Source organism: Peromyscus eremicus, chromosome X (assembly GCF_949786415.1).
Source record: "Peromyscus eremicus chromosome X, PerEre_H2_v1, whole genome shotgun sequence".
Lineage (NCBI taxonomy): Eukaryota > Metazoa > Chordata > Mammalia > Rodentia > Cricetidae > Peromyscus > Peromyscus eremicus.
In genome coordinates this window covers 96,152,980-96,162,451 of record NC_081439.1, presented here as the reverse complement: position 1 = coordinate 96,162,451, position 9,472 = coordinate 96,152,980, and the positions used below count along the sequence as shown (strand labels likewise).

At 46.0% G+C, this 9,472-nt stretch overlaps 1 pseudogene; it reads left to right on the top strand.

Annotated features, from left to right (window-relative positions):
- Positions 1-1,579: 1,579 nt before the first annotated feature.
- LOC131900162 (synaptosomal-associated protein 29-like) lies at positions 1,580-3,396 on the top strand (annotated as a pseudogene).
- Positions 3,397-9,472: the final 6,076 nt, after the last annotated feature.

Here is a 9,472-nt window from a genome sequence, read left to right as displayed (position 1 = left end):
CTCTATCTAGTTCTTTCCATCTTTCTCCTCATCTTTTTCTTCTAAATCAATTCCTTTTGTGCTGTGAGGGAACTGGTATATATACACAAGCATTAATTCTTTGACAAAGCAATGTGAGGCTTCAAGTTTTCAGGGTTGCAGAGAGAGGTGATAAGGATCCAAACATAAAGCAAAAATTGTCAGCTTCCAATTACAACCCAAAAGGGGGAGTGACTAAAGGGGAGTTTTCTGGTAGTGTCAACTAAAGGCTAAGATCAATTAGGGAACTCTAAAATGTAATTTATGTGCTCAAACTATAATCTACAAGTGGTTAGGCAAAATGTTAGAAGTCTATATATGTCAGTGGGAAATAACTACCTTAACACAGTAACTAGCAAGTAGTTAAAACATTATCCCAGAAATGTAAGCAGAAAATTCCTTAAATTAGGGACTTATGTAAATAACCCGGGGTGAAGGTAGGAGTTGAGGATTTAATTGTTAGTGGTTATTTTCTCTATCTGTGGGTAAGATGAGCTAATGTTTATCTGTGTTTGTCCTAGGATAAAAAGGTATCTTAGCTGAAATACTTTTGTCTGGAGAATTGCCCTGGACAGATTTATGTTAATAAAAAATAAGCACAGCTAGAGTCAGTTATCCAAATGTATAGGGAAACTTGTGCCCAAGCTTGAGATGCAATCATGAGATTACATGTACACATAACATGGTAATGCACAGTAAATGAAGAGAATCATGGCTGTTATTGCACAAGAAGTTTACAATAAGAAATAGTCAATTCATTCAAAAGGCAATAATTCCATAACACCTTGCATCATGGTTTCCTCTAACAGAACCCTTAGTTCTGATAGGTTGATCTTCTGAACTCTACTTGTCACTTCTCTACACCCTCATGGACTTTTACTACCAGCAGCTTTCAATAGCTATCTCTATCATCTCTATCTGTATTATCTTTCTGTCATCTCTCTATCATTTCTATTATCACCTTTCTCTATCATCTCTTTCTGTATCATCTATCAATAATCTTTATCTACTCTCTATCATCTCTCTACCATCTTTCTCTATTATCTCTCTCTATTATCTTTCTCTACAATCTCTCTATCATCTCTATCATCTTTATCATCTATCATCTCTTTCTCTACCATCTGTCATCTCTTTCTCTATCATCTCTCTAGCATCTCTTTATTACCTCTTTATCATCTTTCTATAATCCCTTCCTCTATTATCTACCATCTCTATTATCTGTTTCCATCTATCTCTCTCCCATCTATAGTAGGACAGAGGGAACAGCCCTGATAATAGTACACCTTGGCGCTTTTTTTAATCTAATATGGCCATCCAACAGAACTATATTGCTGCTTTTAACAAAACCTCAACATGATTTTTCTCAATAGGTCTAGGGCGAGGGAGTGAGGAGGTGAGGAATGCTTGGGACTCTATTCCAAATACTGAAATGAAGGGGACTCAAACCAGCTTGCCAGTCTTTAGATAAGCTAGGGTGCAAGTGACCAGTGGGGGCCCCTGGCATTCCTAGCAGTAAACTCATGGGCATACAAAGTGCAGGCTGGAGATCTTGTGACAAGCCATGTCAGGTATGGTGGAGAGGAACTCTATCCAGAAGTTATCAGCTCAGCCTAGATATATATGTGAACAACTTGATTGTGACTCCATTTCCTCTCAGCATCAAGGAATACAGTCTGCTCAAGTACCTCTGAGAACAACACAATCTCTGACTCTTTGACGATTTTTTTTTGCAAAGTAGAAAATTTTTACTAAAGTGACACATTATACACTTAAAATTATACATTTATAAGGAAAAAGGAAAATTAAAATGCACTGCTATCTTTTTTTACTTGTTACATGAATGAACTTCAGGCCTCTCCTACAGAATGAGGAAAAACAATTCATGAGGTCACTCTAGTGCTGCTAAGTTACAAGTCATTACATGTTAGAAGGGAGGAGAATGCACTTATTTTAGTAGCACACTTAGCATATAGCTTCCTGGCCGCTCCAGGCAGCGCCTGGCGTGCTCCCCCTCCGTGGCTTGGTGTGGTGGTTGGCTCCGGAGGCGGGGCTGCCGGCGCAGAACTGGCGGAAGCAGTGCTCGCAGTGGCCCTAGTGAGTCGAGCCGCTGGCCCTGAGCTATCGACTCCTGGCCCGGTCGCCCCTTCTGCTTCCCAGGTCCAGGCCATTGCAGGCACCGTGTCCGGCTACCCTAAAAGCTATAATCCTTTCGACGAGGACCTAGGACCGATGTGGAAGATGAGGACGCCCGCGACCCTCCCTCCCGACAAGACGACACACTCATGGACCATCAGCAGTACCTGAGACAAGAGGTGCGCCTGGAGAGCATCAAGTCGCAGATCCTGAGCAAACTGCGGCTCAAGGAGGCGCCCAACATCAGCCGGGAGGTGGTGAAGCAGCTGCTGCCTAAGGCGCCGCCGCTGCAGCAGATCCTGGATCTGCACGACTTCCAAGGCGACACGCTGCAGCCCGAGGACTTCTTGGAAGAGGACGAGTACCACGCCGAGGCTACAGCACCAGCAGGTCCTTGTCCCTCATGAATGAATCAGAGAAGGTCGGAGTTGCCTCTTGCGAGGAGCTGGTCTGGCAGCGAGGAGTCCTAGAACACACTGAGAAGATGGTGAACAAGATGGATCAGGATTTGAAGATAAGCCAGAAACATATCAACAGCATTAAGAGTGTGTTTGGAGGATTTATCAACTGTTTCAAATCCAAACCAGTAGAGACTCCACCTGCACAGAATGACAGCATCACCCCGCAGCCCAACAGCAGATTGAAAGAAGCCATCAATACAAGTAAGGATCAGGAAAGCAAGTACCAAGCCAGCCACCCAAACCTCATAAGGCTGCATGATGAAGACCCGATCCCCAAAGGGCCTGCTTCTTCTGAGACTACTGAGGTTTACCCAAAGAACTCGAGCCTATCACCAGAAGACTGACAGCAGTTTAGATGAGCTCTCCTTGGGATTGGGCTGACGCAAGGACATAGCCTTAGGAATGCAGACGGAAATTAAGTAGCAGGTGACATTCTTGACCGGCTAACAACCCAAGTAGACAAGTTAGATATCAATATAAACAGCACAGAAAAAAAAAAGTTCGGCAACTATAAAGAAACTGAAAAGGAATTCTCCGTTGTGATGAAAAGATTCAAAAGCCTCTTTTAAACTCCTAAGAAATGTCATTGACTACACAGTATGTAATTAACATGTGTGTTCGGATGTGGGTCTTAAGAAATTTTAGTTTCAATGGGGGAAAAATGTATGTGTTCCACATTTTGGTAAGATCAACATCGCTACAGTTCTGTGAGCTGTCTGCTGAGTTGTAATCTAAACATGGCAGACTAATTGTGAGCGCCTTGAGCCTTTGATTACTGTGCTGGACAGAGAAGAAAACATTTCATTTTTTTTTTCTTTCATGAGTGCATGCAAAGATGTGGGCAGGGTGTCAGTCTCGTAACTACTGCCTTCTACTTACTCATTTGCTGAGTCTCTCACTCCAAGGCCTTCGATGGTTTTTTTGAGCCCCCTCTCATACCTACCCCTCATTTTTTTGGAATCAGACATTGTCCTTGAGATTCTGGATTCTGCTTGTGGACTTGGGGAATTACCAGGAATTCTAACAAGAGGCTATATATTTGTTGGTCCTTTTCTTCCTTCCTTTGCTTTCTTCCTTCCTCCATCCACCTTGCTCACCTTCTCTTCCCTCCTTCTTTCTTTCATCTCTCCCTGTCTTCCTTCCAGTCTTACAGCCTCAGTCTGTTGTGTCTATTTTTCTCCCTTTCCCTTTTCTCTTTTCTCTCTTTTGACTTTCTTTTGTTTCCTTTGTACTTTTGCAGCCTTTAAGGACTGCTGCAGGTAGAGTTCTGTCCAGTCCCTGTCATCCAAGGGTTCACCAACAAAACTAAGTCCCCAGTACAAGCCACAGATATAGGGAATAACTATAAGTATGGGGAACAGGCCGGGTGTCATTGTGTTGTGAGTCAAGTGTGTAACAGCAAGAAGCAGATGGTGATGTTCTTTCTAAGGTGAATCTGAGTAAAGACAACCACAGTCAAGCAAAGAAGGCAGATGTGAGCTGGGAAAGAGGTCATTTCAACACCAGTGCCTGCTTAGCAAAACACACTGAGCTGTAAAGACATACATACAAGCAAGTCACTATTCTTAGAGGCTTCTCTTTCCATGACTACCTTGCTCAACAGTACCAGAGAACACCCAGGGTCAAATTCAAGTAAAGTCCCTCTCCTCCTCTGTAATGATTGTCCCTCCATTGGAATAATGGGTAGAACAGGACCCAACTTTGGCATGTGGCAGAGGATAAGATTTCCTTGACCTAAGGGAGAGTTGGCAGGAACATATGTATGTGGAAGGTGCCAGGGCAGATGTGGGTTGCTGCCCCGCATGCAGGGCTTCAACGGGTTCTTGACCACCCTAAGGACGGAATGATAAGGACAGGAGATACAAGGAAATACACCAAGTCTAGATTCTGATCAAGGTGCAACTTTATTTTTCTCCAAGAGGGTTTATATAGTTTCTGCAGGGTGGGGGGAGCAAGAAGCTGTCATCTGCATAAGGTGGGGCAAGCTAACAGGATGTTTGTATAGGATGTTTACAGGGTGAAAGGGTCAAGGGCTCTGCCTCAATGTCCTGTTGCTAGGCAACCTGACTGTAAGATTATCTAGTTCCCTGTCTTATCGGGGGTCTGTATTTTTCCACTAACTAGAGATTCTATCCTTGTCCCTGACATCTCCCCCTTCTTAGTAATAAATCTAAGGGCCAACATAAAACAGGTTCAAATGGTCTAAAAGGAGGGCTCTGAAAGAGGTTTTGCATGGAGGATTACAGAGACCCTATCCCTCTAAAGGTTGTGAAAAAAGGGTCCGAGAGGGAATGTCTCTCCAGACTCAAGCACCACAGGCGTTCCCATAGTGCAGGAATCAATGGACCGTGCAGTTTTTTGAGGGAGCGGAAATGGGTAAGCGCAAGGCTGCTACTGCACAACCGCTATGCAACAGGGCATATAATCCAGGCTCTCGGGATTTTAGGGTAGCATGGTCCCCAGCCTGTGCAGTCCCAGCTGCACTCCAATCATGCCTTGAGTGAGCCTTTTTCCCACACACAGGTGCAGCCTCCCCCGAGTGAAGGGGTCTGTGTGGGGCATCTCTTGTCAGGGGAAATTTCAACCCTGGAGTCCTGCATATCAAAGCAGTGGTAATGAACCTGAATCTGCCTGGCCGGCAGGTCTGTTATTTGGCTTTGGATGAACTGAGTGAGCCAGGAAAGTGCCCATGGCCCAAAGGCAAGGACCAGGAGCAGGCCTACAACAGGTCCTAGGAGGGAGGAAAGAGGGTTGTTAGCTAAAGGGAGTTGGAAAATCAATTCTGGAACCACCCAAGCTCTTATTCTCCTTTTCTTTTTCTCTTTTTCTAGTCCTTTTCTAACCTACCATACTGACTACCCCGGTGTGGTCTGTAAAGAAGCAACATTCCTCTTTGAGCCCAGTACAAAGGCCACCCTGTTGTAGAAAGAGCAGATCCAGGCCTCTCCTGTTCTGTAAAACTACCTCAGCTAGGGAGGAAAGGGATGACTCGAGGGCAGAAATTCCGTGTTCAAATTGAGCAATATCCTCGTCTATGGACAGTCGAAGCTCAGAGTAATGTTGGTTGGACAGGACCAGAGAGGCAATTCCTGTGCCTGTTCCCGTTGCTCCAACCCCCAGAAGGACTGCTACGGTGATGACAGTAACAGGCTCCCGTCAAGGCAGTCGTCTCAGCGCGGCTTTTCTTCCTAGAGATCTAGGAATTGATCTGAGGAATAATAGGTTAGTCTAGGTGGAAGGAACCTAAGTGCCCTGAGTGGCATCTCTGGTGTTACCCTGTTTGCTGTGCTACCTACCAGCCACAGGCTGTGTCAAGCTGGCCCAACATGGCTATGACCGCCTGTGACACCAAGGCCAGCAAGTACGACAAGTCTTTCTGACACCTTGGATGAAAATTCAGCACTGCCCTTGGAAACATGACCCCTGCTGTCAGACTGGATTTGTGACAAGCAGTGTCACAGCCCAGAATGTGATTGACTATGGGACTTGTATACTGTGTGAAAGGTCTCAAACACAGTTTGCTGTAAAGTTCCCACTGTCCCCACACAGGAACTCTGAGCAGAGTGATAACAGAGCTAAAGGGCTGGTGGGGGTTGCTGTGGGTGAGGACAACAGCCTTGAGGGCTTGCCGGAGGGACAGCATTTGAAACAGAAGAAGTTTCCTCAGAATCTCTCCTGGGCAGATCAGGTATATTTACAGCTCTAACTAGGCGTTCTGGTAACCATCTGGAAGCAGAGTGTATCTGGTCAAGAATGCAGGCCGAACCTCGTCCCCAAATAAGGACCAGGTCGGGGCCCTTCCAACGCCCCGTGAGGGGATCTCGCCACATGGCTAGTGGCCTAGTGGCATCTGGAGAAGGGTGCCAGTGCCTGTCAGTGGCAGAGTGCCCTGCAGCATCTAAGGTGAGGAAGTTGAGAACAAACAGAGCATGGCTCAATTGATCTCTAGGGGAGGTAAAATGAAGGTTAGAAGACTTGAGGCAAGCCAACCAGGTCTTTAGGGTCTGGTGGGCTCGTTCTATTATGCCCTGTCCCTGGGGATTGTAAGGTATCCCTGTGGTATGAATAATTTGTAGACTATCACAAAATTTTTTGAAGCCTGTGCTGGTATAAGCAGGGCCATTGTCTGTCTTTATCTTAGCTGGTTTTCCCAAGGCAGAAAAGGCAAGAATCAGGTGAGAAAGAACATCCTTTGTGGCTTCCCCAGCATGAGGAGAGGCGAAGATAAAGCCACTAAAAGTATCTATAGAGACATGGATAAATTTTTGTCTGCCGAATTCGGGGCAATGAGTAACATCTGTCTGCCAGATTTGGTTGGGAAGGAGGCCTCGAGGCTTGACTCCCAAGTGTGGAGCAGGGTGAAAAACAACACAAGAGGGACATTGTTTGACAATTTCTCGGGCCTGTTGTTTAGAGATCTTAAAAAGAAGACAGAGGGTCTGAGGATTTAAATGGTGGATCTTATGGGCAGTTTGGGCCTGTAGGACTGAGCTGACCATGACAGGGAAAGTTAGCCTGGTGGCGGCATCTGCCTGTGCATTGCCATCAGTTAACGGTTCAGGAAGATCACTATGGGCTCTAATATGGCCTATAAAAAATGGGTGTTGGCGAGTCAGGACAAGCTGTTGAATCTGGGAGAAAAGTGGGGTGGCGTTGGAGGTAGGCCTTATGGCTGGAGAGATTTCTAACAAGGGGATGGAAAAGGCAATATAGGCACTATCTGTATAGATATTAATAGGTTGATCAGAATAGGTCTGAAAAACCTTTAAAATTGCTGAAAGTTCAACCAACTGCACTGACTGGAAAGGCATTAGGAAGGAGGTAGGGTGGCCTTGGGCCACAAAGGCTGCAACACCATTAGCGAAACCATCGGTAAAGACTGTAAGTGCACGAGAAATGGGACCAGTTTTTGTAATTTTTGGAAAGATGAAGGGATGTAGCTGGGCAAAATGGAGCAAGGGGTCATCTGGGAGGTGATTATCCAAGGTCCCTGTAAACCCTGCCAAGGCAACCTCCCCACTTATCTAAGGTTTGGAACAAAAACTGGGTTTGATCCTTGGAATAGGGTGTGAGTATGATATCAGGGTCCTTACCAAAATATTGACGAGAGGTCTGTCGTCCTTTCATAATGAATGAGACCACCTGTTCGGGGTAGATGGAAATGACTCTCGAAAGGGCAGCGGGCATGTGGATCCAGAGGAGTATCTTGCCTTTAAGTTCTGGTTCTTGAGCATGTTGCCAAAATACTCCTGTGGGGGTGTGTGGTGTGGGCAGAACTATAAAATATAGAGGTATGGCATAGGAAATCTGAAAGCAAGACTGTTGTTTAATGGCAATGACTATCTGAATCAAAGCCTCGTTGGCTTCAGGGGAAAGCACACGGGGTGATGTGGGGTCAGGGTCGCCCCAGAGGATCTCATAGAGGGGAAGGAGAGAATCCATAGGAAGTTTAAGATAAGGCTTAAGCCAGCTGGGCGGTGGTGGCACACGCCTTTAATCCCAGCACTCGGGAGGCAGAGCCAGGCGGATCTCTGTGAGTTCGAGGCCAGCCTGGACTACCAAGTGAGTTCCAGGAAAGGCGAAAAGCTACACAGAGAAACCCTGTCTCAAAAAAAAAAAAAAAAAGATAAGGCTTAAGCCATTGGATATGGCCGAGCAATTGTTGGAAATCATTTAGGGTATGGAGATGGTCAATGTATAACTGGACGTGAGGAACGAGGACCCGGTTTGAATGGAGTTCCAACCCCAGGTAATTGAAAGGGTCCTGGGTTTGGACCTTATCTGGAGCAATATGTAGTCCCAATCCATTAAGGGCTCTACTGAGTTCTGAAAAACATCGCTCAAGGGAGATGGGGTCAGGTGCAGCGAGGAAAAGGTCATCCATGTAATGTAAGATATATATCTGGTGCCAGTTAAGTCTGACAGGGTCCACAGCCTGAGCCGCAAATTTCTGGCAGAGAGTAGGACTGTTGGCCATGCCCTGGGGTAATACATTCCATTGGTCGCGAAGCATGGGTCCCTGAAAATTGGGGTGGGGAAGGCTGAATGCAAAATAGGCTCTGTCCTTGGGGTGCAAGGGAATAGTAAAGAAACAATCTTTAAGGTCAATGACCATCTTGTAAAATTTAGCAGGAATAGCCACAGGTGAAGGCAATCCAGGCTGAAGTGCCCCCATAGGCCTCATTACCTTATTTACTGCCCTTAAGTCTTGAAGGAGCCTCCATTTTCCTGACTTCTTTTGATAACAAATATAGGTGTATTCCAAGGGGAATTGGAAGGTTCAATGTGGCCAGCCATAAGCTGCTCCTGTACAAGCATAGTGGCGGTCTGTAGGTTTTCTTGAGTAAGGGGCCACTGATCCACCCAGACAGCGGTCTGGGTCATCCAGGTAATTTTGTCTGCATGGGGTACAGGAGGGTCAGTGGCCGCTACTAAAATCCTGAATATCCCAGCCCATGTCTATCCTCCTTGGGAACGGGCTGAATTGGTTAGACTCTCCCCTGAGCTGCCTTGCCTAAGCCTGTGCCAGGGATATAATTCATCCGTAGCATTTGTTGTGTGACTGTAGAGTTTGGGCTATATAAGATTACTTGCATTTGTGAAAGTATGTCCCTTCCCCAAAGATTAACAGGCAGGCCCGGAACCACAAAAGGAGTGACAGTCCCCTGGTTTCCTTCCTCGTCCTTCCAGGAAAGTGTCCTTGAACTAATTAAAGGATTATTAGACTGACCGATTCCTTTTAAATCAGTGAGGATGGAACCAGTGGCCAAGTGGACGGCCAGTGAGACTGTGAAATGACTGTGGTATCTGCCCCTGTATCCAAGATACCCTGAAACTTCTTTCCCTCTATAGTAAGGGTG